The 27328-nt window shown below is 35.9% G+C and overlaps 1 long non-coding RNA gene across 1 annotated transcript in view; it reads left to right on the top strand.

Annotated features, from left to right (window-relative positions):
• The window catches only part of LOC308496026, a 31003-nt gene extending 20688 nt beyond the window's left edge, over positions 1-10315 (top strand). Inside the window, exons 3-4 of the long non-coding RNA XR_013993090.1 lie at positions 6539-6686; positions 7761-10315. This is a non-coding gene — a long non-coding RNA (uncharacterized lncRNA). The remainder of the gene's footprint in view (positions 1-6538; positions 6687-7760) is intronic.
• Positions 10316-27328: the final 17013 nt, after the last annotated feature.

The following is a 27328-nucleotide window of genomic DNA, read 5'->3' as shown; positions in this document are numbered from 1 at the left end:
TAAATCATAAGGTCACTCTAGAGTAGTTGCTCTCAAACTTTATTACATATTGGAATAATGTGCAGTAGAGCTTTTAAATATCTAGTCCAGACTCCAATCCCATTAAATCACAACCTCTAGGGATGTATCCAGGCCCTGGCATTTATTTAAAACTTCTTGAATGATTCCAACAGATAGCAAAGTTTGAAAACTATTGCTCTAGAATTTATTGTCAGGGCCACAGAAATTGAAATGTGTTTCTCTCGCTTTCTTCCCCCAACCATGGCCATAATAAAACCTCCTTCTTGCTATTTTGGACATAGAAGAGAAAGGGAGAAGTTGAAGATAAGGAGGAAAGGGCGGAGGGGGGAAGGTGAAACTTGGAAAAGTATGGATCACTATTAATATCTGCTTTGTGAGTGCCTCGTATGGGCCATGTATGCGTACATGCACACATACGCTTTCTTACGAACTATGTAGGATTATATTATATTGCAGTGCCTCTTTACCTGCAAGTACTGTCATGTTCCTTTCTTAAAAACAAGGGCTATCCACCTTACAGAATGTCCAAGATCCAAAACACTGACAACACCAAATGCTGACAGGGATGTGGAACAACAGAAATTTCTCTCATTGCTGGTGGGAATGTAAAATGGTACAGTCATTTGGAACACATTTTATGCAAATGAAACACACTCTTACCATGCAATCCAGCAATTGTGCTGCTTAATATTTACCAGAGTTGAAAACTTATGTCCACATAAAAACCTACACATGGAGGTTTATAGCAGCTTTATTCATAACTGACCCATCTTGGAAGCAATCTTTAGCAGGTGAATGGATAAATTAACTGTGGTACATCCAGATAATGGAATATTTTTTAGCACTAAAAAGAAATGCACTATGAAGCTATGAAAAGACATGGAAGAACATTAAATGCCAAGTACTAAGTGAAAGAAGACCATGTGAACAGTCTACATACTGTATGATTTCAACTATACAACATTCTAGAAAAAGCAAAACTACGGAGAAAGTGTACCCAGAAATGCCTATTCTGGGTATCTACCACAAAAAATCTGAAATTTATTGATAAAGATATATGTACCCCTATGTTCATTGTAGCATTATTCATGGTGGCCAAGGCATGGAAACGATAGATGGCTGGATAAAGACGATGTGGTATATACGAGGTCTGACAATGAAGTTCGCGAACTTGTTGCAATGGTGTTGCTAACCTTTTTTTTTTTTATATCAGAGAGATTATTCATTATGAATTTGTACCAACTGGACAAACAGTTAATCAAGTTTACTATTTGGACGTGCTGAAAGACTGCATGAAAAAGTTAGGCAACCTGAACTTTTTGCCAACAATTCATGGCTCTTGCATCACGACAATGCACCAGCTCACACGGCACTGTCTGTGAGGGAGTTTTTAGCCAGTAAATAAATCACTGTATTGGAACATCCTCCCTACTCACTTGATATTGCCCCCAATGACTTCTTTCTTTATCCGAAGATAAAGGAAATATTGAAAAGAAGACATTTTGGTGACATTCAGGACATCAAGGGTTATATGACAACAGCTCTGGTGTCTGTAAAAAGAGTTCTAAAATTGCTTTGAAGGGTGGACTAGATGCTGGCATTGATGCAAAGCATCCCAAAGGGAGTACTTTGAAGGTGACTGTAATGATATTCAACAATGAAGTATGTAGCACTTTTTCTAGGATGAGTTCATGAACTTAATTGTCAAACACAATGGACTATTAGCCATAAGAAAAGATGAAATACTACCATTTATGACAACATGGATGGATCCTGAGATTATCATGCTAAGAAAAATTAGTCACACAGAAAAAGTCAAGAATCATATGACTTCACTCATATGTGGGATATAAAACTGAAAGCAATAAACGAACAAGACAAACAAACAAAAATTTATAGACACAGACAACAGTTTAGTGGTTACCAGGAGATAAGGGAGGAGGGGGTGGTCAAAGAGGGTAAAGGGTGTCAAACACATGGTGATGGAAAGAGATTTGACTTTGGGTGGTAAACACAATGCAATATATAGGTGAAGTATTATAGATTGTATATTTGAAACCAATAAAATTTTACTAACCAATGTCACCCCAATAAATTAAAAAATAAAAAATAAATGAAATATCACAACACCAAGAATAATCCCTAATGTCAACTACGGACTTTGGGTGGTAATGGTATGTCTATACATGTTCATTGATTGTCACAGATGAACCAGTGTGGTGTAGGTTGTCAATAGTGGGAAAGTTATATATGTGTGGGGACAGGGGATATATGGGAACTCTGTACTTTCTGCTCAATTTTGCTGTGAACCTAAAACTACTCTAAAAAATAAAATTGATTAATTATTTTAAAAGGGCAAGATCATTCTTTTACATAACACAGTTCAGTTATCAAAATCAAGAACTTATTCATACAATACTATTATTATCTAATCTACAGAATCTAGTCAAATTTCACTAATTATTTCATTAATGTCCTTGACAGCAAAAGGAAAAAAAATGTTTTTTTCTGGTCCAGGATCATACATTACCTTTAGTTGTCATGTCTCTTTACCTCCTTATATTTCCTCAGTCTTTCTTTGTCTTACATTACCTTGACATTCAAGAAGGGTATAGGTCCTAAATTTGGTTTGTCTGGTGCTTCCTGATAAACAGATTTAGGTTATGCGTTTTGGGGGACATTACCACAAAACTCATGTTGTGTCCTTCTCAGTGAGTAAGAAGAGTCACATGACATCTATACATCTATTAGTGATGTTTAATTTGATCACCTAGTTAAGGTGATCCTGACAGGTTTCCCCAGTGTAAATTTATTTTTTTTCTTATTGTAGTTAGTAAATTTTTTTCTGGGGAGCTGCTGTGAGGCAATGTAAATATCCTGTTTCTCATCAAATTTTTGCCCACTAATTTTAGGTTTCTTTCATAATTTTTGCCTGAAAATATTATTATTGTGGTGGTTTTCAAAGGATGATGTATCTACCTTTTCATGACTTTTAAGTTCCTTCTTTTCTTTTAGAATTATCAAATATATCTGTTATTTTGAAAGTGACATAACACTAACTAAGCAGTAGCTTGTTTAATGACATTCTCAGAGGCGATCAGATTCTAATCAGTCTAATTAGGCTGGTGTTATTCAGTACATTCTGGGGCTTTCCTAATAGAGCTGTCATGAAGCAGGTATCTGGAGAATTCCTGGTTGGCATGTCTCTTCTGAGCTCACTAAATTTTTCAACTGTTTGGCAGAATTAAGAACCATGGAAACTCCCAAATTTTCCTGAGTTTTAAAATACTTATTCCAGAAAAACAGTGAATTCCTGGGGTTCTTGAAATGATAATTAGTCCCCATAAAGTCTTCAGACTGGCCACAACTGTCATATCTGAGGTTCAAACTGTGAGCTACAGAATCAAATGATCTCATTGAATTTAGATGGCTGTCTTCAAAATAGACTGACTCTTTCTTCTTTTTGCTTTTAAGCCTATGCAGTGGATTTTTAAAACTTCACATAAAGTGTTTTTCAGCTCCAGGATTTCCATCTGGTTCTTTTTTATAATATCTATTTTTGTGTTAAGATTTACTACCTTTCAATTCATTATATAAGCATGTTTTCCTCATATACTTAAACACAGGTTTAATTGAGTTCTTTAAAATCCTTATCTGCTAATTCCAACATCTCAGTTATCTCATAATCAGCCTGCAGTGATTGACTTTTTTCGGAGAAAGTTCAAATTTTCTTGTTTCTTCATATGTCAAGTACTTTGGGATTGTATCTTGAGCACAGTGAATGAGATATTATACAGACTCTGGACTCTGTTATGTTCCTTTGAAGAGTGTTGATTTTGTTGTTAAATTGGCTGAACTCAAACTGAAATCTTTGTCTGAATCAGAATCTGCAGTTTTACAAGATTCCCAGATGGCTGCTATGAACACTAAACTATTCTAGAAGTTCAGCAGAGGGACTCCCTCCAGAAAGTTTTGGGCAGATTTCACATAAAATATGAGACTGCAGACTCTGAATGGTCTCAGAAGCCAGAAAACAGCATTTTACGTGGAAAGTACAGAAACAAGATGAGAATGAGTTCAAATCGAGGGGTAAAGATGATCCTAGAAATGAAAAGTTGACACACACCAACTAGTGTTTTCAGCTGCAACTTAGAGAAAACCCATCCAAAACAGACTTATAAAATAGGGGCGCCTATCATCTAACAAAACTAGAAATCTCAAGGTACCTAAGTTCTAGGAAGGTAATCCAGTAGTTCAATGATGTCATCATAAATAGGTTCCAAAATAGATAATCTGAATAGGCCTATATCTATCAAAGAAATTTAATCAGTAATTCATATCTTTCCAAAACGGAAATCACCATGTCCAGATGGTTTCACTCGTGTATTCTACTAAATATTTAAGGAAAAAACTATACCAACTCTTCCTCATTATTTCTATGAGACCAGCATTACTCTAATACCAAAACCAGAAAAAGACATTACAATAAAAGAAAACTGGAGCCCAATATCTCTCATGAACATAGACGCAAAAATCCTCAACAAAACAAGCAAATTGAATTCAACAATGTATAAAAAGAATTATACACCATGACCTACTAGGATCTATCCCAATTATGTAAGGCTGGTGCAACATTTGGAAATCAATAAATATAATCCATTACACGAACTAGTTAAGGAAGGGGGAAAAAGTCACATTCATTTATGTCAGATGCAGAAAAAACATTTGATAAAACCCAACACCCATTCATCATATAAGCTCTCAGTAAACTAGGAATAGAGGGCAACTTCCAAGATCAGGAACAAGGAATGGATATCCTCTCACCACTCCTTTCAAAACCATTTTGGATGTTTTAGCTAATGCAATAAGACAAGTAAGGGAAACAAAAGGAATACAAGTTGGGGAGAAAGAAAGAAAACAATCTTTCTTTTCAGATGACGTGATTGTCTATGCAGAAAATCTGAAAAAGAAAAAAAAAACCATCCTGGAACTAATAAGCAATTATATTAGGTTGTAGGATACGAGGTTAATATATAAAAATAAATTGCTTTCCTATATAACAACAATGAACAAGTGGAATTTGAAATTAAAAACACAATACCATCTATATACACAATAACATTTTTCCAAAATGAACTTCCAAAATGAAACACCGAAAATCTAACAAAATATATACAGCCTATTTGAGGAAAACTACAAAACTCAGATGAATGAAATCAAAGAACTAAATAAATGTAAAAATGTATTCCATGTCCATGAATAGGAAGATTTAATATTATCAAAATGAAAGTTGTTCCTAATTTGATCTTAGATTCAATACAATCCCAATCAAATCCATAGCAAGTTATTTTATAAATATTGACCAACTGATTCTAAAATTTAAATGGGGAGGCAAAAGACTTAAAATAGCTAACACAATATTGAAGGAGAAAAATAAAGTAGGAGGACTTATACTTCCTGACTTCAAGACTTATTGTAACGCTACAGTAATCAAGACAGTGTGGCATTGGTGAAATAATAGACAAAATCGATCATTGGAATAAAAAAGAGGGTTGAGAAACAGACCCACATAAATATAGTCAACTAATTTTTGACAAAGGAGTAAAGGCAATACGATGGATCAAAGATAATCTTTTCAACAAATGGTGCTGGAATAACTGAATATCCACATGCAAAAAAAAAAAAACAACAAATGAAAAAAATGAATCCAGAGAGAGACTTTACATCTTTCACAAAAATTAACTCAAAATGGATGACAGACATGAATGTAAAATTAAAATTATGCAACTCCTAGAAGATAACATAGGAGAAAATCTAGATGACCTTGGGTATGGTAATGACTTTTTAAAACTGGACTTCAAGAGAATGAAAAGACAAGCCACAAACTGGGAGAAAATGTTTGCAAAAGGAATATCTGATAATGGACTGTCATCCAAAATATACAAAGAGCTCTTAAAACTCAACAATAAAAAAACAAAAACAGATTTAAAAAGTGGTCCAAAGATCTTAACAGACACTTATTAAAGAAGATAGACATATGGTAAATAAGCATATGAAAAATGTTCCACATCATATGTCATCAGTAAAACACAAATTAAACAATAATGAGATACTACTACACACCCATTAGAATAGCCAAATTTGAGAACACTGCCAACACTGCATATACTGCTGAGGATGTGAAGCAACAGTAACTTTCATTCATTGCTGGTGAAAATGCAAAATGATAAAACCACTTTGGAAGACAGTTTCTTGCAAAACTAAACACACTCTTAACATATGATCCAGCAATTGTGCTACTTAGTATTTACCCTCAAAGGAGTTGAAAACTTATATCCACCTGTCTGTACATTTGAAACTTGATTCTGGAAGTCTCCATTTTGCGTCTCTCCATTTTTGTGTGCAATTGGAAATTCCACTTTCCACAGACCTTTCTTTGGCAAATATTTTTACATTCAGCCTTAAGGAAAATTCATCACTTAAAAGTCCAAAATATACCTTCTACTTGCCTCTACAGCGGAGCAAGGCAGCCACGTGTGACCAGTAAAGGAGCAGTAATGGGGATCAGCCAGGAGAGGGCACCTTGCCTGACAAGAGTTGTTTGTCGTGAAGGACAGCAATCCTACGCCTTGGAACGCTTCAGACAGCTATCAGCAAGGTTGCAGGTAACAGCTTAAAATAACTTCATAAGAGGCAAGAAACTAATAGAAATGGTTAACATAACACTCCCCCACATATTAATAACCACATACTTAGTGTTTTCTTTGGTTCTAAGGGAAGAAATTAACCCTCCTAACCTCTCCAAAAAGCCTCTAGACCAAATATTAGAGGAAACATAACCTAAATGTGTCCACAAATGTTTTTCTTAGAAAAAAGGGAAGAGTAGTTTAAAGGCCTTAGAGGAGTCTCAAGCCTTCATTCATCCTCAATCATAGGCTGTTTAACCTCTGTTCCAAAGTGGAAGTACAGATCCACCGCTCAACACACTACGTTTGAGTCTTGATTCCACCCTTTTCTAAATGTACGGCACTAACCCCATCATGTACCCTCTCTTAGAATCATTTTCCTCATCATGATTATTATGCTAATTATGCCTGTTTATTGTGAGGATTAAATGAGATAACATATGCTAAATGCTCAACTCCTAGAAATGGCATCTATTACTATTACCTTCCATTTAGTGAAGACTATGATAGAGTGTTATGGGCTCAATTGTGTCTCTCCCAAATTCATATGCTGATTTTCCCACCCCTAATACCTCAGAATGTAACCACATTTGGAGATAGAGCCTTTAAAGAAGGAATTGCGGTTAAGTTAGGTCCTATGAGTAGACCCTAATCCAGTGTGACGGGTGCTCTTACGAGAAAAGAAAGACACACCAGGGATGTGTGTGCACAGAGAAAAAGCCACATGAGGACACACAGACCACCTATATGCCAAGGAGAGAGGAACCAGGAGAAACCAACCCTGCCAATACTTTAATCTTGGACTTCCAGCTTCCAAAACTGAGAAAATAAATTTCTGTTGTTTAACCAACTTAGTGTGTGGTATTTTTATTCTTGCAGCCATAGCAAACCAATATACATAGTGTAGAAAAAAATTTCAGATCCCACCTTGTATCACCAATAAAAAAGGTCACCTCCATTTTTTCCTTATATTGACATCCCAAGGAATGAAAAAAAAAACCTCCAAGAGTTATCAATATTTGTGTCATTGCTTTGTGTTGTTTTGTTTTGTAGGTAATTAGCACTGGCCTGGACGTGAGATGGGCTCTAATCTGATTCCTTCAACAACCTCCCAGGGTTTATGGGCTGGCACTTAACTTCTCTGAACCAGGGTTTCCTGAGAAAATTGGATGAAGTAACACAGATCAAAAGACTGTGAGCATCTATTTTATGTCCTTCCCTGATAAAATGGTGATTTATAGATATCTTTGGCAGAAAAGAGAGTTCAACTCATTAAGCCATCCTTAATTCAAATACTTTTGTTTCTGCCCATGACGATGTTTAAACTTCACTTCTTTAAATTCTATTTATTCTTCAGAGATCATGTCATACTCACTGCCTCCAAGAAGGCTTTCTCAATCCTACCAACTCACAGCTCTATCATCTTCCTTTGAATGCCCATGACATCATCAAGTTTGACTTAGTGTCACAGTTTCTTTAGTTCTTGTCTTGACTATCACTCACCAATGCTATTCATTGAACTGCTTCTATGTTATGTGTAGTTGTTGCTCCTCGAAAGCAAGAAGTGGTTTTACTCATGAAGCACACAGCATAGCACCCTCCACCTCATGAACATGCCATCATTAATGGTTGAGCTTAACTAGATTAAATTCAAAGAATTTTCTTTAAGGAAAATATTTCCTATGATGAGTATTCATTGTATCGTTAAGAAGTTTCTATGTCTGTCATTAAAACAACATGTTACCTTAAAGCTAAAACTGTTAACAGTATAACACACATTGGGGTTGGGAGATATACTATCTAAATAGATAAAATATTAATGAAACACCATAAAGCATTGCTTCTTTCAGAATTTCCAAGAAAATATTTTTTGAAATCTTACATTTCTTGTGCTTGGTAACTCAAGTTGAAATAATGGTTGTGCAAATATTTTGTAAAAGGTAAATTATATAAGCATTATTTTGTATTCAGTATGGATATAATGCAGAACATCATTTTCTTGATTTGTAACCATAAAACAGAGAAATTTTACTGAGGATAAAGAGATAAAATCTATTTTTGTACTTATCCAATTTCACAGATTCATGGCATATCCATAAAGAACATTTTATAAACACTTTTTTATAACAATAATGAACCATACCTTGTAAAAGATTCAGTTTTTAATATCTGGAAAGGGCACATCAGTATTTTTATTTTTGTAATGTTTTTGTGATTCCCAAGATGATGACTACAAGATCAGTAATAGACACACAATGGCTCAGCCTGAGAATTGCATTGACTCAAACAATTGCACTCATTTCATCTGGTCAGTCAGCTCTTGGTTATATATACTTTTGTAGCCAGTGAAGGCCGCTTATTCCATAAATCCCCCATATTACGGAATAGAATAGGTTTCAGAAGTGTATCAAATGTTTCAAGGCTATATCAGAAACAAAATTACTTTTCTGAATTTCTCTATATGATCTTTTAGCTTTTCCCTTTAATCCACTACATGTACTCATAGCTGATTTAACTTAATCCAGCTCAGACAGTTTATTTCTCAAAGCCTCTCTGCAGTGGTGTTTGAGTTTCTAAGTACTCCCTACACTCTAAATATTGTGATATGACAAACACCAGGCAGTCAATGTAAACCCAGCAGAAATCAGTGTTGTCTGTCTAAGCAAGGGGACACAGAGAGAACCGGAGGTACCTCCAAGACCCCTTTTGAAAGTTGATGTTGCCACTTATAATTTCCCAACATTTTGCATCAACCTGGGAAGAGCTTGCTATTGATTTGAATGAAATGGTCACTAATTATAGCAATAGGCAATGAACTGGTTTTATGACAGATTTGTGAAATTATTTCATACCGTCAGTCTCACCTCCACACACCATACTGTATTAATAGTTTACATTAATTGTGAACTTTACAGGTCTTTGTTGGTCTTTTTCAATGGTTTTCTTGTGTTTGTTAATATGAGTCCTCCATCTTTCTGCAATAAAACTCGCTTTACATTTTGCCTCTAGCATAGTTACAGCACCCAGAGCAAAGCTCATTTTGGAAAACATGATCAATTCTTCCAAAAGCACCGTAGGCTTTCCCAGAAGTACACTCATTATTTAGTTGCCTCCATCTAATGATATGGGAAATTTTTATAATACGTTTGCATTAGCATTTAAAAAAAATACCCTGAAATTTATTTTACTCCAGAAAGACATTAAGCTGTTTTTGTATTTAAACAACTATTAATGCAATAGTTCAGTATACCTCAAACTTGTATTATCTCATTTTATAATTTAATTTCCTAAATATCATTCACCTTGATATCACCTTTTTGTTACTCACACAGGGTAAAATTTCATTTGTGCAACTGTACAAAATATCCTTTTATTTAAACCATCTTGTTTTGGAACAAAGTAATGAGTATAGTTAAAGCTTCTCAAGGGATTTCTATTGTATAAAAAAACAAACTTTGCACTCCTGATATGTTGAATGACTAAACTCTATATTTACCTGTTCAACCACTTATATTCATAAATCTTCTAGACCTGATACCACTAATAGCATTCATAGCATCTCAGGTCTGCATGGCTGTGTTATCTACTAATGCATGCTTATTTATTTCAAAGAATTAAGAAAAAATGCTAAGAGATTTGTTTCGTAGTGTGTCCAAATGTGCTTTGCTACCTACACCTTTCTTTAGAAAGAACTAAAAGGGTTTTTCTACATGAGATTGGTCCCCAAGATCTCTCTTCAACTCATGATAACTAGAGACTATGGAGGTAGGAAAATCTTCTAGTGGGACTGAACAAATAAGGAAATCGTTGGTGGCTGGTGGGATCTAGATTTCTCATTGTTGAGAGGTTACAGATAGCAAGGTAGAAGCCAGAAAGAACCACGTGGTACTGAATTAGCGTCAGAAACATCATTACAAACTCATGTTTACCTTAAGATAGATACAGATGGATAGATACAGAAATAATTTTGTACACATGTCAATACATGGTTAGTACATATGCATATATTTCCTGGCTCTTCCCACTGAGAGGGCCTAGAAACAATGACATCCCAGAAACACGGGCCTAGAAACAATGAGCACATCCAATGCCCAGACCTTGGTTTCTAATACTATTCTCCAATAAAAGGATCCAGGGCTCCTTGGAGAAACAGCCGCTTCTAGGATGTCCCTAGAGAATCTTGCAGTGCCCGAAAGTAAGGAAGACCTCAGTAAATGAAATGATGGGGTGATGGAGGGTACGTTAAAGGGATACATAAGCCAAACTGAAAGTGTTGCCAAAGGCCAAAATGAAAATAATTTGAGCAACAATAAGATAGTTGTGTATTTTAACCCAAAGTATAAACTTCATATCCATGAGGCCATACCTATATACATAAATTATTCAATAAATAAACGGAGAGTAGAGAGAAATCTCCGATACAGAAGAATTCCAAATAATTTATGTAGATACTGCACCCTCAAAGAAGTGAAGTTTAACTCCTCACAGTTTGAGTGTGGGCTGCAATTACTGACTTACTTTCAAATATGAAAAAGGGTGGCAGGAGGAAATTTGACAATGGAGAAACCAGGCAAATACTAGGTTGGACAAGTCATCAAAGTTCCTAGCATCATTGACGAGTTGACAGCATGTGCCCTTGATGTAACATGATGAGAAGGGCACTTTATCTTTGAGGTATTATTTCCAAAGTCTCCTAGGTCCAGACTGATCAGAAGAAAACATCAGACAAACCCAAACTGAGGGATGTCTGTAAAATATCCAACCAGTCCTCAGAACTGTCAAAGTCATCAAAACAAGGAAAGTCTGAGAAATTGTCACAGCTAAGAAAAGCCTAAAGAGACATGATAACTAATAATGTGTATTCTGTGGTAATGGGATCCTGGAACAGAAAAAATGAACATTAGAGAAAAACTAAATCCAAATAAAATGTGGAGTTTAGTTCATTGTAATGTACCAATGTTGGTTCCTTAGTTGTGACAAATGTACCATAGTAATGTAAGATGGGGGAAACTTGGTGGGGAGTACATGGGGATTCTCTAGTATCTTTGAAACTTCTCTATAAATCTAAAACTATTCTAAAGGAGAAAGTGTACTTAATTCCTTTTTGTTTTTTAATGTGAAAGCAAGTTTCAGTTGGTTTCCTAAAATAAGGAGCTCTGAATTTAACTTGCTTTCGTTCTGGGACAACCAATACAGTAGACCTTTTAGTTACGAAAATATAAAGCAAGTACACGTCTTTTGTTCCTAAGGAAGACCTAACAGCAGTGAACTGACCCAAATGGCAGATATTTCAGAGGGAGAAGCTAAGCCGTCGGTTGGGTATACAGTGAGACTGGCAGATGTATGACTATGAAGACATTGTTTTCCACATTAGACAAAACATGAATGAGTGGTTTAAATTTCTCGGTGTTCTGAGTGGCCATGAGAAGTTGAGCTGGAGAAGACCTCAGGAAGGACATGGAAGCAATTATTTACAGGTCACCTGCAAGTTCCTATGCCATGACAGATTGGACAAGGGCAGGGGGTGGTCACTGTTTAGGAACATACTTTCAGAATACTTAATTTACTCCTACCTGCATAATTGGGAGGAGGCACCCCTCCTGCTTTTTCATTCAAAGTCTGCCCCAAAGCCAAGCGAAATTGACCCTATCTTTATGCATGGGTGCTGAAAACTGAAAAGACCACCAGAAAAATGTGTTTATCAAAGCTAAATTTAGTGTCTTTTAGGGAGTAGACAATCAACAGTCTGATTTATTATTCTGACTGAAACAGTTTGGGCAAATGTGACCCTTGATAATGATGTAGCCACTAAATTCTAAATCATGGGTTAAAAATTCAAATGTCCACCAGGTTGAGATAGGTATCATAAAAGCAGAAATCAAGGAAAATAGGAATCAAGTTGAAAGGATCTCTGTCTAAAAGTGGTAGCCACCACTTAGCACCAATCGACTACTGCCTTGTGGAAATATAGACCCAGGGTTAATGATAATTTGTAAGAAAAAGTAGAAAAGCTTTATTTTTTTGTGTGAAGACTCCCAATTTTAAAGTATGAGTAACAATTAAAAATTTTAATTGAACCAAATTAAATATATCTGTAATATGAATTTGTACTGAAGGCCATCAATTTGTAACTTCTGACCTAGCTATATGATTATAACTCTCAGGTTTTGTTGTTATTGAACTTTTTCCGGGACATTCAGATATACAATTAAAATATATCCGTCTTCAGCACGATGAAAGAATCACATTTTTTAAAAGTTGTTATATTATAGAAAGACGATTTCAGGAAAACTGAGCAGGGAAGGGGATAAATTCCTGACTTTACAAATCAGTAGATTCCAAAAGATTTTAGATACTAAAGAAATTCTAGAATCTACTTCACTAGCAATTTTTATTTCATTTAACAATTTTCATCGCAGCCTACATTGTTTAGACTATCAAACCCAACTGAAGGCATGGCCAAGACACATTGAAGTTTCAACACAGACACTGGGGGAAGTGGAAGTTCAGTGACAAGTTGAAGGGCAATTAGTAAGTTCACAGGTAAGTTAAAGGAAAGTTTAAAAGTAATCTCATTAGGGAGCCCACCTCAGGGATGATGTAGATGCCTGATCACTGCGCTGTACACCTGAAGCTGAAGCTGAACAATAATGAATATCAACTACAATTTTACATGTATATATATATATATGTGTATATATATATATATATATATACACACATACATATATACATATATATTTACATATATATGTAGAATTGTGGTTGATGTATACATATATGTGTATATGTATATATACATATATATATATATATAGTTACAAGAAGTGGAGTACAGCATTAGGAACAGAGACAGTGGAAATGTAATGGCTCTGTGTGATGTCAGAGGGATAGTGGATGGGGGGAGGGGGGTTATCACTATGTGAGGGACATAAACGATAAATGTCTAACTATTACATTGTTTTGTACACCCAAAACTAATTTGAAAAATGTATTTTAAAACAGCACATTAGAATCTAAAAGGTCTTTGTTTTTAGCATTCTAAAACAAAAGTAATCAGCAATGTCAACTATGGGAAGAATGGAGCTGATAGTGATGAGTTGTGGTAGACATTTTAAGAGGCAGTGGTCATTTTGGACAGGGATTAAATTTGATTATCATCATAAAGACCAATAGCCTAAAATAAGTTTATTTCCACTGTGACTGTCCTAGCTCAGTCTTCTCCATCAGTTTCTCCGCAAAATGCATTCTAATAACGCTCCCTCCAAATTGCTTCTCCAGCGATGTTTCCGTGATCCACCAATGGCAGGTGGTGGGAATGGTTCACCCGAGTGCAGGCGACGAGCTAGGCAAGTCTACTGAGAGTTTAAAACAATAGTAACACTGACTACAAGCCAGTCTCCTTATTAATATCCCTCTGAGTCAGTAAATCTAAATAATGTCAGTGACAAAACTACTCCTCCCACCAAAAAAATCTTTTCTCACTCTAAGTTCTAAACAATTGCTATGACTACTACTATTACTGAGTTTTAATATTATATACATGAACTTCAAATTAGCTCATTTTAAATTGCATATCCTTTAATAAACATTTTTACACGGAAATTACTTCAGAGAATTCCCAATTATAGTCAAACCCCTAAATGTGTTTATGTCATGAGTGTGTAATGACTCTATATTGTACAAGTTCAAGTTCACTTCAGGAGCAATTTATACTCCAAGTCCTATGCTCCTACACATTCTCGCATTCAAACACAGACAGTCCTTGCTTTGCATGGCATGTCAGGACTAAAAATGACTGTGCAAGCAGAAACCACACAGAACAGTCTTCATAATCAATGGGGAAATGTATGACTCTTCTATGACTTTTGAACTTTTTGGTTAAGACATTAAAAACTCTCTTATTGTCAATTATAATAGGGAAATAAAAAAATAATAAAATTGATATTTATTTAGTACACTGTAATTTAACATATTAGAAACACTGTAAATTAAAGGTGTTTTATTTCTTTGTAAAATAACTTAGGAAGAGTAGTTTGAATGGTATTTGCCTTTTTCTTCTCATAGAAGTTATCATATGGAATGAGCGTTGTTCCCTATGCCTTGACAAATTGTCATACTCCCTCTTAAGTCTGAACAAGCTTCCAACATTTTATCGTTTGCTTTTCTAATGTCATCAAGCATCTTCAAGAATTCCTTTAATATGAAGTTTTTGCCAGTGTCACTTCCTCAGGGACATGTTTATATTTTCCATCACAACCAACTTGCCTCATTAATGTCAGTAAATTTGCCTTCACTGAGTTCCTCTGGCTGTATATCTAGTCTTAAATGATGCAGTCTCAACAACTGCATGGTCAGCTATTTCTTCTCTACCTTCATTCATGTGAGATTTGAATTTCACTTCCAGCATTACCATTTTTGTTTCTTTGTTACACTTTCATCTTTTGTTGGTCAATTTCCTCTTTTGATTATGCATTTTTGTAAAATGTTGTGTAGGTTACCACTGGTCTCCTTTGCAGTCCTTTCCAATTCCAATGTGTCATCATTTCAACATCAATTCCACATCAGGCCACCGTTGCCTAAGTGCAGACTAAGTCTCATATGCCTATTGAATGTAACATGCCCTCCAAAAGAGACCAGAAAGCTCCAATTACAGATGTACTCTCAAAAGCATTATCTGGTGAAAGCTAACTCCAACCCCAACTACTGAGAAAGTAAGAAGAATAACACTAATGATAATAATTCCTACTTATCTATTGCTAATCACGTCCCAGTAACTACTCTTATGTAAGTGCTGGCTCACTTAATCTTCACAACAATCCTATGAAGTACGTCCCATTATTATTCCCATTTTACAGGTGAAGAAACTGAAGCACAGAACGTTTAAGGTATTGCCCATGAGCAAATATACCGGGAATGCCAAAAAAATGTGTACAAGTGGACACTTTGGTCAGCGTTGCTCAAGTAGTAGTTCGCCATCATCAGAAGTGTCTGGAAGCTGATGGCAATCACTTTGAGCACCTCTTGTAATTGCAGAAGTGAAAAGTGACTTCTTTTCATCTTTGTTATCAGTATATATTGAGTATTACAATTTTAATACAGTTTTCCTTTCTTAAAATGTGTATACATTTTTTTTTGGCACCCTCTGTATAATTAGTGGCAAATCCACAAGTAAACTCAACTTAGTCAGACTCTGCAGTCTGACTCCAGATTATCATGAAAGACTGCTTCCCTCCTGACCAGGCTGTAGTCATAGAGAAATATGCACTTCAAAAGCTTCTTGGAGAAGAAAGTAAGATCTCATCACTAATGCTGTACCACCGATTGAACTTAAAATTCAGTGTATTTTATCATGCCAGCAGAGGCATACCAAAGTTACAACAGAGTCCATTAACATCTAATGGGCTTTGATAACCTTATTGGAGTCTGTGGAGGTTGGAATTATCAGGTCTTGAGAGAAAGACTGCCTCAAAGGGGAGGACTCTGGTTGGGACCAAGAGGCAAACATTATTATAAATTTATAATCCTTTTACAGAAGTATTCACTGTACTGCAACCACTTAAAGCCTAGTGGTATTTAGCAATGCTAGTTAGACATGCACAATCACTAGTTTCCAAGTTTAAGAATACTAAACTTATTAAATGTTCATATTCTAGTGCTTCCCACATTCAGTTGATCAGATGAACTTTTGTGTGTGTAACCTCCTTTGTGACCAGTGTTCCATGGAATACATTTGGAAAATTCTGCTCAATGGAATGCAGCAAATTTTGACCAATGGACCAAAAAATGAACTAATGTAATTAAGAGATCTTAGCTACCTATGCTATCTGTCAGGTGGCCCTGCCACCAAAAGCTGGAGCACATGACAGAAGGAGTTCCTCCTTGTCCATCCCTCAAACCAGGGGTAGGACAGAAATGCCTCCAACAACAAGTAAAAATAATCACTGCTTTTAACTGAACATTTATTACAGATCAAACACTATGATAAGCACTTTACATACCTTAAATTTTTAAAAGTTTGAGTATCTATATCATTTATGGATGTATAAAGACAATTTTCAGAAATAGAACACTTGCTGGTAACCCCTATAGCTTCTAGAAGACTCTATACATTGAATTAGTTGTTTAAAATTTGGAAGGAGGGAATAAGGGATTGGTATGAAATAATGACCTTGACATGTTCTGCTTAATAGAATTGTTGTTGCAAGCATGCTGCCCAAGAAAGGAGCATGCTTATCTTTCTTTTTTAAGTAATTTCAGATCTCAATTCAAAAATATTCATAATTTTTTTGCCACTGAATTCTCTAAAGACTGCTATCAAGAAAGAAATCTTGATTACATAAGTAAATCTCAGGTATTTATAGTTCTTCGGAGAAAAAGTTTAACATGGGAAAATGAAAGATGGTACCTTTAAGAAATGAACAAAGAAGACAGGTTCCCAATCACAAGAGGCAAACTCAAGGAAATTACTACTTCAGAATACTAATACCATAACTGGAAATTAGTTTTAATGTAAGTAATTAATCAACTTTTGTCAGTTTTTGCAATACATTATGAACATTCTATGTGAGATCCGTCCTTCACTGTACTGCTCCAAGTTTAAAAGCCTGAAGCTTTTAGAATTTGCTTTATGACATTGGTAAGGCCCTTTTTTTAGACTAATTAACATGCCAAGAATTTCAAACCAACAAAAGATAAAATAGTATCATTTTTCAGTTTTCAAGAACTTTTTCATGCATGTTTCAAGCACCTTTTACACTTTGGCCCTCTCTGCTAGGATAATGTGGAGAAACCTATTTGTCATACCTAAACTACTGGTGGGAGTAGATTGATAAAAGCAATTTTCCAAATACAAATTTGGGAATTAGTATTAATAGGGGAAGCTACACATAATCTCTGACCCAGAGACCTCTTCCCCCTGGTTCCAAGCCCACTAAACTTGGCCTGTCTGCTGTGGCAGCATAGCTGTCATTACAGTTGAGGCCATTTTCTGCAGCCACCACACTGGCCTAAGGTAGAGAGAAAAAACTTATCTGATATTCACATGCCTCTGAATATGCGTGACTACAATTCCTATCCACATGTGTTCACAGAATGTGAAGAACACAAAATGACAACAGTAAAACTGCATCAATACAATTTGATTAATGGATTGTTGTATCCACCCCACAGAAGCTGGATGGACCCTACCCAAAATTTTGTTGGGATGTCGAGACTGACGATGACACACACAGACCAAGAAGAGTTCCAAAAAAACATGGAAAAGGAATACAACTGCCCATATTTTAATTAATTTGCATTATCCTTGGGTTGGTAATTTGTGGAGGACAAAATTAAAGAACACTTTGTCCAAATATAAGAGTCCCAGGATGTTAGTTTGTTATCTAAACAGATGCTCAAATCTAGATGTAAGATGAACAGACATTATAAACATGTACATCACAAAACATGTGAAGAGAGATAAAAGGAAATAGTTTTGTTCATTAAGTCCAGAATACTTCACCAAAATCATCAAAAAATGCTGATGAATTTGCCTGGAAAACCGAATCAGCTTACCATGCTCGATGAAAAAAATCTATTGAGATTTTGATTGGAATTGTACTGAAGGTATAGATCATTGTGAGAACTGATATCTCTAAAATATTGAATCTTCTTACCCATGAACACAGTTTATCTCGTCATTCCTTCAGGTCTTTATTTAACGTCCCATTTATAGTTTTCATTATATATTGAATATATATATCAGTTTATAGTTTTCCCTAGAGAACTTGCATAACTTTTGTTAGATTTATTCCTGAGTATTTAATATTGCTGATACTTTCCAGATGTTTTCCAGGTATTTGAGGCTGGTATAAAGAAATGCAGTTTACTTTTGTACAACACCATCTACCTTATTTAATTCTCCTATTATTTCTAATAAATTATCTAGATTTTTTTTTATTTTCTACAAAAATGATCATACCATCTGCTAATACAGTTTTATTTTTTAATACAATATAACCACAAAAAGGAACATATAACATCTTTCAAAAATATACAAGTAACTGGTAACATTGGTTGCTAATGTAGGGCATTAATCTTTTATATCTTACATATCTTATCATTTTGAATTTTGAACCATTTTTTATATATCGCCTACTGCAAATAGCTAAAAATTTTCCCCAAAAACAATACAACCTTTAAAGCAGTTAAAATATGACAATAGCTGGGCAAGTCACAGGTTCTCTGGACCTCAGTTTCCCATGTGCCAAGTGCTTTTGTTTTGATTGGACTAGATCTAAGGTTGTAAACCAGAGGCCCTTGGCTTGAATCAGCCCACAGACATGGTACGTTTTCCTCTCACAGTGAGGTTTGAGTTTTTATTTCATCTAGTTGCCAACATTAATAAAAAGATTTCAGCTGAAAGTTGAGGCTTCCAACTAAAATCTGGCAGCCCCAGAGCTGAATACTGGCATCCTCCTCATAGGTAAGGTGTGGGCTCTTTAGTTTGCCAAAGTCCCACCCTGTGGGATTCGGTCATTTCCATTCTCACCTGTCTGGGTGCCTGTGGGCATCTGACTTTGCAACTGCTTGAGGAGAGGTCCCAGGTCCCCTTCCTGTTGTGGCATATTCCTATCCGAGTATATACTCTGAGAAACCATACAATTCAAGTGTGTGCGCTAGTGCACGTGTGTGTGTGTGTGTGTGTGTGTGTGTGTGTGTGTGTCAGTTAGGTGGTAAAGTAGATACCATTTTATTTAAAAGAACAACAACTAATTGGTAAATGATTGTATTTTTAAAGAGGAAAATTATTAATTATTGCATTAATAAAGTATGTAGTGAGGTGGAAAATTTACTTACTTTACGATTCAGATTTGTAAAAAATATATAGGCCTATTATTTTATCTATAACTGACCTACTCTTGCTCATGAGTGCCATCCACTGAGCTGCAGGGAGGGAACAAATTGTCTGGTCCCATTCAATACTCTCGATCCAACAATTTAAAATGTGTCCCTAAGGAACTCATGTTTGGCTTATGTAATTCAGGAAAATGAAGAATCTTTCATTCTTTCCTCCTCTGTTACAAAATGACGTCTGGGTGTGTGGGCAAGGCAGTGCGGCTCTGATAAACCTTGTGGTCTTAATCAGAGAGGGAGACTCAGCCTGCTGTTCATATACTTGAACTATGAACTGGTTGCCGAGGCCTCAGTGGTGAGTTTGGACTGGTCTTGCCTCCCTTGGTGTTCTGTTTTCTGTTGCTAATGCCAGGGAGTGGCGTAGGCATCTTTTCTTCACTCTCAGCTCACCCAAGTTCTATGATTTTTCCTTGCTGAGTCAGCTCCACCTTGACTCTCACTAACATGTCACCCCTCAAGTCTGGCCATGATTTCCATTAGTCCCCTGTCCAAGGGTCACGCCATAGCCATTAATAATTCAATTAACCTTGATATGGGAGCTCCCTCTGAATGACTCTTCAGCCAGACTTGTGGCTACTCTGAGATCCCATCCACACACAGGGGAACCAGGAGACTCAATAAACCTAAACACCAAAGTCTCCCTCTGCTGGCATGGCACTTTGCTTTGATGTGGGTACTTAATGTGCTACTGGGTTTTTTCAGCCTTATTAAAATATGTTTTTTTAGACTTTTTTGGTTAACAGAGATTAAGAAAACATATATATTTTTAAAGAGAGAATAAATCATGATTGTATACTGTTCTCTCCAACTCAATTCTGATCTATACGCGTGTACTTAATCTCACTCGTCTGATAACTGTATCTCTTTCTTCCATGCCAAAATTTTCATTTCTGAAAAACACCATACTATATGCACAATATATGCACAGCAGACTCAGAATAAAAATGAAAAATTGCCACCAACAATATGCTTATTGAAAACAGTTTAAAAATGTTTTAAGTTCTTTTTGTCCTCAGGATATATTCTACGAGGATATATCATCAAATTACTGCGTTTTATAGCTATTTGAATTGGTTTCTCTCAATTATGCCAGCAACTCTATAAACAGGTTCATTTGCTTTCAATTTTTGAGAATGCTTTTCTAATATTTTCTTTTAGAATTATGTAAAATATTTACATGGTTCCAAATCCAAATCTAGAAACTGAAGTTTAATCAGAGAAGTCTAGTTTCTCCCCCCTTTGACCTCCCTTCTGTTTCTTTCCTCTTTACCTGCTTTTTTATGTTAATTTTTTGTCTTCTCATTTTTAATATATTCATATCCTAAAAACATTCTTAAATAAAAAGGAGCATACCATTTTGTGTGTGCCTTAGACTGAACATTTTAAATATACTTGTACTCAGAATTTCAGGTCTGGAAGTCGTTTTACAGATTATATAGTCAAACCAATAATCTTAAAGAAGAAACTGAATATTTAAAAAGGTTAAATTATTTGCCAAAGACATATTGCTAATTGCTAAACCTAGAGCTCAAATTCATGTCTTTTAAACTCTCTGCCTTGTGTATTTTATTCTCAATGAATAATTATAGACAATCATAGTGGTTTCTACATAAACTGATAAATTATTTGAAGCAAAATTTCTTTAAAAAATGAGCACCTCGATTCAACCAGATGATTCATTTTATTCTCCCGTCTTTCATTTCGCTTCATTCAAATTCTATCCCCTTAGTAAACAGAAAAGGACTGATTCACCGTTTTTTTTTCTTAGAGTCACCAGCATCTTCCAAAAATGTGACTGCCAAATGCTTTATTTATGTCTTAGCAGCTATAAGTTAGCAAAGCCCATTCTTCTGCTTTTTCTGATCAAAAATTTGTTTATTATCATGATTTCCCCTACTTAGCCCTAGCACTGTCCACCTAATGTCCTAATGACCCCATACCCCATAGCCTAGACAGGAATTTACATTTATGTTCTGGGTTATTTGGTAGCCTCTGCAAGAAGGACTGATTAGACAAACTATGAAGCCTTGTGATTAGCTTTACACTGCTCGGAAATACAGTCTCTTGGTCTTTGCTAGCTTCAAGTACAAGCGGTAAACACTACCATCTGTTTTATACTGCCTACAGGAACTATGCATGATTTTGACATTTTTAAATACTTGTACAATTAGAAATATTTGTTGGAACACGGCCATTCTTATTCATTTACGTACTATCCATGCTGCTTTTGCTCTCCAACTGCAGAACTGACAAGTCACAACAAAGGTCATATGACCTGCAAAGCCTAACATATTTACAAACACTGCCAACCCATGCTTTACAGGAGTCCTCTTCCTGTCCCTTCTATTACTTTGCGATCTACACATAATCAATTCTCTTTGCCAACTGACTTCCAGGATTAATCTCTTCTAGATATCAACCTCTTTCTAAGGCATCTGAGATTACGAAATTTTTTAGAACGCAAAGTGAAAACTGTAATACTTTATTCAGTTCAACAAAGTGTCACAATGTCCATATTCCGTGTTTTTACCCAATACAACATCATCCATCATATCAGTGTACTTTCAGTGATTCAACAAATATTAATTGAGCACTTATTATAGACGCATTGTATAACTAAGGACCCTAGGTTTCCTTATTCTGCCCAGGAATTGTCTTCCTCATAACTCTTCTGTTACTACCTATCAGGAAATCACAACTTCAGAACTTGCTCCCTGCTGCCCTTCCAAATACTAGATACAGCCTGAATGGACCACCCGTAGCTAAATGCCCCATCATTCATGTTTATAGCTTTCATAACTGATAGCTGCAAATTCACCAATGCTTCCTGAAAACTGAAAGAATATGCTTCTTTTCTCTTGTAGACACCCAGTTCAATATTATACCCAGATTGAAACTGCCAGGCCCTAGCATCATAGTTTCTAGTGCTAAGAGTCCTTCAGTTATAATTCATTTCCACGAAGTCATGTCTGTGCCAGTAACAATGACGATTGGTTCAAATGTGTTTCCAGGATTAACCAGTCCTTCTCTCTATCTTTCTTTCTAAAGGTGAATTTTCTCTATTGGGCTTTGTTGTCCTTTCCCATTATCTGGCTTCATTGGATCCTTTCTTTCCTCAGTCCACCAGACATGTTTTAATAACTTTAAATTTCAAAAGCAAGGGACTAGACTGCTTTATCCCATGTAAATTTAGAGATAATTATGAGATACCCCTTAATCCTACCCATCAACAAAATGTAAATCTTCAGGCACTTTCCAGGCCATGATATTCCCCAAGAACAGGTAGGGCTTTGCCCAACCAAGATGATGTATTAAGGAGCAGATTGAAAGGATGCTATGCCCCAAAGTTATTCGTTAATTTTTATCATAAGGCAAAATGTTTTACAGTCTCTCTAAAAGGGCAAGTCTTCATTAAAAAAAAAAAAAAATCTTAAAGTTTATCTTCGCTGGATGCCATACTTTATAGTTGTTTCCACTGATACTTAACGTATATTTAATAATTAGAAGACTGTCTTAACAGAGTTTTTAATAGAAAAAGCATAAGAGAAAAGAAAAGCAGATACATTTTACTAAAGCATACCTGCCTATGTAGGAACACAATTCAATGGAGGCTGATAGCAACTTTCAAGTTTCTTCTCACTAAGAACCTAGCATAGACCCTTAACTACTCAAAGGTTCTCAAATTTTAACATATAAAAATTTGCCTGGGGAATTTGTTTAAAAATACAGATTTCTGGTCTTGACTACCAGAGATTCCAATTTAGCAGGTTCAGAGCGTGACCTGGTAATAAACTTTTCTAACAGCTCCCACCTCCCATTGCACAAAGCACATGCACAAACAAATGCACACATACCAACTACAGCTGCACCCCCCCACACACACACACACACTCGAGGAGAGCCTGACACAGATGGAAGAGGACCAGTCTTTCAGCAAACAATACAAGGGGGTTGCCTTTTTCATCTCTTCTTTGCCCACCTCACTCTATGCCTCCAACCTTCCCCAAAGAGAGAAAGATGAGCTCATACTACGCATCTGCTTTTCTGTAGATGGGGCTTCGGCCTGGCTCGCTGGCAGTTGTATAATTAGGAGAACACAGCTTATTCAAGTAGAAGTGCTAGAGAGCAATTTTCATACTTCCAGTTTCGAGCATACTTGATGTGGAACTCAGCAGAACTTTCTTGTAAAGTAACTGCTCTGCAGCTCACCTCCAATGTGATGGACTGTGTCTACCAATCCCTACTCCCGTGGGCCCCCAAACAAATAGGAAAACATACACATAGCCAGAATTTTTGCACCCCCTTAACTCGGGATCTGTGGGCAAACACAGATGGTCTCAGGCAGAACTCTGCAATAGAACTTTCTATGATGTTCTATATCAGCAGTGTGCAATACAGTAGTCGCTAGGCACATAGGAGGTCTGACAATTAAGTTCGCGAACTCGTCCTAGAAAAAGTGCTACACATTTCATTGCTGAATGGTCACCTTCAGTCCTCCCCTTGGGAAGCTAGGCACCAATGCCAGTACCTAGTCCACCCTTCAAAGAAATTTTGGAGCTCTATTTCTGGAATGGCCATCAGAGCTGTCATCCTATTATCCTTGATGTCCTGAATGTCATCAAAATGTCTTCCTTTCAATATTTCCTTTATCTTTGGGTAAAAAAGAAGGGACAGATCAGGTGAGTAGGAGGGAGTTCCAATACAGTTATTTGTTTACTGGCTAAAAACTCCCTCACAGATAGTGCTGTGTGAACTGGTGCATTGTCGTGATGCAAGAGCCATGAATGGTTGGGAAAAAGCTCAGGTCAGCTAACTTTTTCACGCAGCTTTTCAGCACTTCCAAATGGTAAACTTGGTTAACTGTTTGTCCAGTTGGTACAAATTCATAATGAATAATCCCTCTGGTATCAAAAAAGGTTAGCAACATTGTTGCAACAAGTTTGCCAACTTAATTGTCTGACCTCATATAGCTACTGAGTTCTTGAAATGCAGCTAGTGTAGATAAAGACTGAAGTTTAAATTTAAGTGTTCATATGTGGCTAGTGTCTACTTTATTGGACAGCTAATATCTAAGGTCATTTAGTTATGGGTTTCACAGACAAATTAAGATTATAATACTGGTTATAATTATAGATTCCCCATTTTTAAACCTGTGTATTTCCTTTTGGAAGCTCCTTCAGAGTCAAATCTGTTTCTTGGTCATTTTTAACTTCCTCCTAGCAACCACAGCTTACAACTTTCCATCTAGTAGATAATCAAAATTATGTCTAATCAATCTATAACTGAGGCATGAGCATGGTTTAAAAAGTCCAACAGAGGTAAACAGAAAACCACCTTGCACTCAACTACCCTTCTAATCCCCATTCCCAGGCAAACATTTTCACCTCTAGCATTTTTTTTTCTGTCATTTACCTCCTTATTTCAAAGTAATCATGTATATTGCTATCTCATAATTAAAAAGATTACACATACCTACTGACTTCCTATTGTGGTAGGTGGGTTTCTAACTCTTTTATAATGGCTATCTGCTCCTTCATGTTCCTTAGTGATATCACGATTTTCAGTTAAATCCCTATTTAATGTTTTCATTATTATAACATCATAATATTTAAATATCATTCACTAATGAGCCATGACATACCATGATTACATTTCTTTTTCTGTGCTTTCTGTTTTCCCCTGGAGTTAATTGCTTCTCCTCCTCTTTTTCCTCTCCTTCATTTGCTTGCTTTTATTTGAAAGTAGGCTAAATTTTCATACACCGTCCAACAACTTTGTAAATGCTTCTCATTTAATTTTCTTAAAGGTCAAACCTGACAAATGAATAAGGGACCACCTTCCTGGAGTTCTCCGTCTTCCTGTTTCAATCTGTTTGTTCTCCAGGCCAGATGAATACCTAGAACCCTGGGAATTACCTTCGCTCTTGGATTACATTTCATGAAATTCTCTTAGTCTACTCTTTCATTTAGTGGATCATTTTCTTCAGGAGTTGGTGGGGAAAACGTATGATAGTGAAGTTCTTTTGTGTGGCTTTGTAGGTCTGAAATAACTTTATTCCACCCCCACACTTAAATGATAGCTTAACTGGGTCAAGAATTGGCAGAGTTGGAAAACAGAAACAGCTATAAATTGACAAGTATGGAGGGAATAATTTCCCCCCCAAATTCTGAAGACTTTCTTCCTGTTTACAGTGTTTCTGAGAGCTGATAATACACTGATTTATAATCCTTTATCTGTGCCTGTTTTTTCTCTCTAGAAACTTTTAGAATTATATCTTTATCCCTGTTATTCTGAAACTTCACAAAGATGTGCTCAATATGAGTATAGTTTTCGTTCATTGTGCTTGGTACGTGATGGACCTTGTAAATCTGAAGACCTATGTCCAAGGAAATTTTCTTTATTACTTTGAAAATTTCCTCTCCGTCATTTTCTCTATCTTCTCTCTATGAAATTCCTATTTGTTAGGATTTGTTAGGATACTGGACCTCCTAGAATACGCCTTGGCTTTTCTACCTTACTGTCCATTGCTGTATTATTGTTTCTTCTTCCCAGACGCTTTCCTTGACTTTATCTTCCATATTATGATGAGCACTTTTACTTTCAAGTATCATTTTAAATTTCTAAGTGCTCTTTGCATTTTAATTTCATTTCATTAAAGATATTAACTAGAGTTAATTAACCATTTTTTTTCTTCAATTCCCTAAATTGCCTTTCTTAGGAGTTTCTTTTTAATTTTTTTTTTTGGGGGGGTACTTTCATGTTGAAACCTTTCCTTAATGTCAGGTCATTTGCTCATATTTAAGAATGTGGCATTAAAATATTGACCGAGCAAGGTTTGATATCTAGTGAATGTCATTGTAGGGTAACCAAATGGGGATCTACAGCTTTCATTGAGACACCCCCCCCAAATGTCTTTATTTGTAGGTCTGGCCAGTTTCTAAGTTTCCTAGAAAAGGAATCCTTCAATCTCCTCATTGGGATAGAAGTCTGGCTGCTAGTATTCCCAAGTTAGACTGTGGAAAGGTGCTAGAAGTCTCCTTAATAGATAGGCAGAGTTTCTTGTATTTCCTCTATTTTCCACCCAGAATCAAATCACTGGCCTCTTCTGTGCTTGGTATCCACAACTCCAAAAACTGTTTCTGAGATTTCTCCAATAAATGGATCTCTCAATTCTCATAGGAAACAGGAGGGCTAGTCATCTAATTTAAAAAAAAAAAAAAAGATGAGGGCTGGCGTCTAATTGCTCCTTAAACAAGTAGACCTCTTATTTTCAGCCTCCTGACTCTTCCATCCTGTATGATACCTTGTGCTATTGTTATTGTTCTTGTTTTGTGGCCACTTCTGAGAATTGGTCAGAGATATCATTATTTTTAATTCTCGTTGTATAACTGAGAGAGCATCAGTAGTCAGTATAGGTAAGATCCTTGTCTATTTTTAAGTGAGGATAGAAAATTATTCTCTTCTAATTAGAAAAAGCCTGTCATATTTATATTTCTTCATATCCTCAGCATGAATTCTCACTTAAATGATTTATTTCCTTCTTTAGATGCCTAATACGTAGAGAGTCAGAAAATCCATGGTAAGAAATCAAAAAGTTCTGTTTCTTTTTTCTTTCTCCCTTCAACAATTTGGGCTTCATATATTATCCCTAATAGATAAGAGAGAGACACACACAAACTAAGATAGCATATAAAGCCAAAATGCTGAAGGAGATTATGCCAGGA

This window comes from Rhinolophus hipposideros (assembly GCF_964194185.1).
Source record: "Rhinolophus hipposideros genome assembly, chromosome: 3".
Lineage (NCBI taxonomy): Eukaryota > Metazoa > Chordata > Mammalia > Chiroptera > Rhinolophidae > Rhinolophus > Rhinolophus hipposideros.
Note: the sequence above shows the minus strand (reverse complement) of the source record. Positions and strands in the feature narration are given on the sequence as shown.